This window comes from Gadus morhua, chromosome 2 (assembly GCF_902167405.1).
Source record: "Gadus morhua chromosome 2, gadMor3.0, whole genome shotgun sequence".
Lineage (NCBI taxonomy): Eukaryota > Metazoa > Chordata > Actinopteri > Gadiformes > Gadidae > Gadus > Gadus morhua.
Window position 1 is genome coordinate 8,152,867 of NC_044049.1, and position 5,000 is coordinate 8,157,866.

A 5,000-nucleotide genomic window follows, 5' to 3' on the forward strand; every position below is an offset into this window, starting at 1 on the left:
AGCCTGACACACACACACTCCCCTCCTCCACCCCCATGAACACAAACACACACACACAAATAGACACAAACACACACGCTGAAGAAAACCACAACACACACAAACACACGCCCGCACAAACACACGCCCGCACACACACACACACACACACACACACACACACACACACACACACACACACACACACACACACACACACACACACACACACACACACACACACACACACACATACACATGTGGAAGCACACACAAACACACAGGTTCCAACTCCCTTCATCCTGCTCTGCTGTGAAGTGGGGGCCAGCCCTTGCTCCCCCCTGATGTTGTTCTGGTGCCCGTCTCCGATGTGCTCTCTCTCCCCATCTCCCCCCAGTCCCATCAGGGCAGGCACCTCATTGAATATGAAACGACCGGAAAACCCGGCAGCTGTGAAATTGTGAATGCGCACGGTGAAAGTTCAGGCTTAGCCGTGTCGGAGTTTGGGTGAGATTTGAACCCACCCTGAAGCAACACCACAGTCTTAAAAGAAAAAAGAATTTCACCTTTATGAACGCCCTTACTTACCATATTAATGACTTCAACGAAAAACCTTCCTTGTAGCACTTGACCACGGCACTTTTGTGCCGATTTGAACCTCTATTGTATATATCGCCCTTGCTCATAATGCAGGCATGTTTTTCAGTGGCATTGACCAATTCCCACAACCCAGGCAGTTATGTTAACAAAGTCTACAGTCTGACAGCAGACGAGCTCAAATGTGGGTGAAAGGGACGTTCCACATTCTCTCACTTCATAATTGTTTCAAGCAATCATGTAGCTGGAGGCGGGGATCTGTAAGCACATAATTGGCTAACAACGAACACTCGTTCCTAGAATAAGTGTCTGTACTAATGTTGGTTTGCCAGCCCAGGCGAGGGGCTGTCTAACCCCACTAGTTCTGCTATTAAAGAGCAGCAGTGACAGTTGTTGATTTCTAAAAATCGATCTCGGCTGAGGAGGGAATTTAATAAGTGAGATGTAGAGATGAATAGAAGGAGCACCCAAGTATAGTAAAACATATGGCTAGACAAGACAGCGTTTGCTTCCAGAAGCATCTAAGAGCCTCTAAGTATGGAATGAGAGGAGATGATTGCAGAATGACTCAAACGCAGTCTATCAATCAGATTTAATTCAAATTGGGTATGTTTGGTTAATCAATCTTCTCCTCTCCTGGTGGCGGGATGGGGCCTCAGCATCAGCCCAGGGCAATGATTATTTGCCAAAGTTAACGATAAAAAAAAAAAAGAAGCTTCACAAGAATCGCAGTAACTTTCACAGGACCTTTAAAACTATTTTAAACGTCTGGTCTCCATAAAACACGGAACCAATAAGCCACTATAAGGACACCGCCATGTTGCAGAACCCAACTGCCTTAACAGCCGCTAATGGAATGCTGCTTTTGTTTGCTTTATCGATCGAGAAGAAATGGCGTCCACCAGTATGTAATTATAGCCCCTGTTTGATCTCTAATATAGCCGCTCTGTCCCACTCTGGACACACCATCATTACAACCAACTCACTCCGGCACACGCTCTGAGGACAATCACTCATGTTTGCGCAGGAGATACACTCATTAAACATGTTCACTCTGTTGAGTTGAATTAGACGCACAACCCCAATGTCACACGCACGCACACACACACACACACACACACACACACACACACACACACACACACACACACACACACACACACACACACACACACACACACACACACACACACACCCACACACACACACACACACACACACAGACACACACACGCCCGGCCATTGTTGCATTAGAGCCTGAGATGGATTCTAGTCACACACAGCTGTGTGCAAGGGAGATGAGCAGTCGGAATAGGCCAAGCTGTCAAATAATACAGATATGAACGTCGGTGGAATAATTGAGGAAAGTGTTTTAGATGTAAAAGACAGAGAAGGATGAAGTGGTATCGAATCCCGGGGAAAATTAGACGAGCACGCGCTCCCAAGGGACAGCCCCAACGAGCCCCGGCCCTGTTTGAAGAAAATAGAGGATAATTAGAGTGGTCAGTGGCATCCTCACTGCCCACCCCCCCTCTCTCTCCGTCCCTCTCTCTCCGTCCCTCTCTCTCTCTCTCTCTCTCTCTCTCTCTCTATCTCTCCTGCTCTATTCGCTTTGCCTTTCTCTATCTCCATCTCTCTCTCTCCGACTCTCTCTCGCTCCCTTCCTCCGTCTGCCAATCCCTCTCCCGACATCTTCCTTTGCTTGCCCTCTCTGCCTTTGTCTGACTCTCTCTCTCCCTCTCTCCCTCCCTCCCTCCCTCCCTCCCTCCCTCTCTCTCTCGCATTATAACCCACCGTCTCTCCGTCTCGCTCTCGCTCTCAGCCTCTTTCTTATTTTTGCTTCCGTTCCGTCTATTGCTGCCGCTTTTGCACTGCACTGTATCTCTCATCCTTTTCATCATTCTCACTCAATCCTGCTGTCGATCCCTTTCCCTCCCTCCTTCACTCGCCTCGCCTCCCCTACCCCACCCTCCCCCTCCCTCCAGCTGGCACATAACCACATCAGTGGAGTCGATTGCATATTCCACACACACACACACACACACACACACACACACACACACACACACACACACACACACACACACACACACACACACACACACACACACACACACACACACACACACACACACACACACTCATATGGAAGGCACTGACAGGCATAACTGTCATAAGGAATTTGAAGTGTCCATGCGGTGTTCTCTCCACGAGACTACTAGTAGTTCTGGGAAAGAAAAAGGAAAAAAGAAGCCCACGCTTTCAGCGTCACTTTCATCCCAAGAGTGCCTGGTGGTGGACTCCTCAACCTCCAACGACCAGCCTGCTCCATGAGTGGGCCTCCATCCTGGTTTGAGCTTTGCTAATGCTTACAGCTCCCTGTCCCCAGTCTGGGGGTTTCGCTAGAGAGTGGAAGAACTAAGTAGAGGATGAACAGGCACGGGTTTCCAAGGTAAAATCTCACGGGTTTTGATCGTATTTATGTGCCCCCTGGGTTTTTCGCGACCCATCATTTTGTGGTGAATCTTCCGGTGTTATGTGGTCGGCGTCACAACAACGGGTAACCATGGCAACGTGGGAGCTGCATAATGCAGGGGTTTTGCTCATGTAATAGGGTGCTCTTGCCAAAGGTTCCCCGGCTGGTTGGGTCACGGATGGGAACTAAGCCTTTATCACATGTGATTTCTGACCGTTTCTTGGCCCGCGACCCCATTTCTGGCTCTGAAAAGATTTTAAACTTTTTATGCAACTGCTTCCACATAAATGGATTTACCCAATCAACCTCTGCCGATAACATCGATGTCCCGGTGAACGTAATCGCATCTCTCCTCTACTCACTAAGTGATTGTTAGTAGTTGGCCCGTGGCTATGGATCATTAGGCATTCAGTGTGTTTATGCAAGATGACTATGAGAGCTTTTAAAAGAATAATTGTTTGCCTAAATTGATTATCATATGTAGCTTATGTCAGCATTCTCCTGCGACCCCATATGGATATCCGAGAAGCCCAAGTGGTGATCCAGCTCCAAAGTTGGGAACCACTGTTTTATCAGGACTTGTAGAAGACAAAAGTAGCTTTTCTTCCACAGCACAAACTAGGCAAATAAATGTGTCTCCAAACCCACCAATATTGGCAAAGCTTTCCACATTCCACAATTTCCACACTATATTAAATAATATAGGTTGTAAAATAGTTTTAGAACAAATGTAAATTATTCATGATTGATGGACTACTCAAACAATAAATGTATAAATATATAAATATTATTATGAATATGAATATAAATGAATACAGCCTTTGCAACAACTGACATTTTTCCAATCTCAATCAGTCATTGGCAAGTGGTAAATGCCGTCATAAAGTAAGAGTCACCTTAGGCCGACATATCTATATCGAGATATATATAGAGATACATAGAGATAGAGATATCTATATATATATATAGGGCTGGCCACTGCATTACGAAGATGAAAATCATAGCAAAATCAATTGGTGCGCTCCATAATCACAGAGGAGATTCCTGAAGCGTACCGTAACCCATCTCTCTCCCTCTGTGTGGCCACAAACCAACAGACAACACAAATAAATCCTCCACAATCGGCCCTGCCCTTGTACTCTCTCTCTCTCTCTCTCTCTCTCTCTCTCTCTCTCTCTCTCTCTCTCTCTCTCTCTCTCTCTCTCTCTCTCTCTCTCTCTCTCTCTCTCTCTCTCTCTCTCTCTCTCTCTCTCTCTCTCTCTCTCTTTCGCATTCCGTTACTTGTTCCATCCCCCTCACTCCTCCCTCTCCCTCTCCCTCTCTCTCTCTCTCTCTCTCTCTCTCTCTCTCTCTCTCTCTCTCTCTCTCTCTCTCTCTCTCTCTCTCTCTCTCTCTCTCTCTCTCTCTCTCTCTCTCATGTCCCTGCGTATTGATTGGAGCCCGAACCTAAGGGAGTGGCCAGATAAGATAAATAAGGAGTCAGTGGCCATGAACAGCTCTCTCACTCACACTGACATGAAGGGAATGATAATCGTCTGCCAGGCCCTCAGCAAGCAGCCCTCTATTCTTCAGCTGGCCTCAGTGCAATATGTCTCACCTCAGCTGGTGGGCCCCGGTCCCAAAGAAAGTCTGGCTTCCAGCTCTGGGATCGCCCTTTGACAATGAGGCCGTTTCGCATCGCCAAAACAACAACAACAACAACAACAACAACAAGATCATAAACATCAAGACGTTGTCCTCTCGTTATCTTCACCAAATGCCCTCTAGTAGTTAATCAATGATTTACAGGTTTATATCTTTGTATTATATATGTAATTGTTTTCTGATTATAGCATTATTTTTTCGTACATAAAAATGTATATACACATGACTTGTGTATATACATGACTTGTGAATGATTGCGTGTTATCTACAGTTGCCAATGTATCGGCTTACCTCCTCAGCAAGA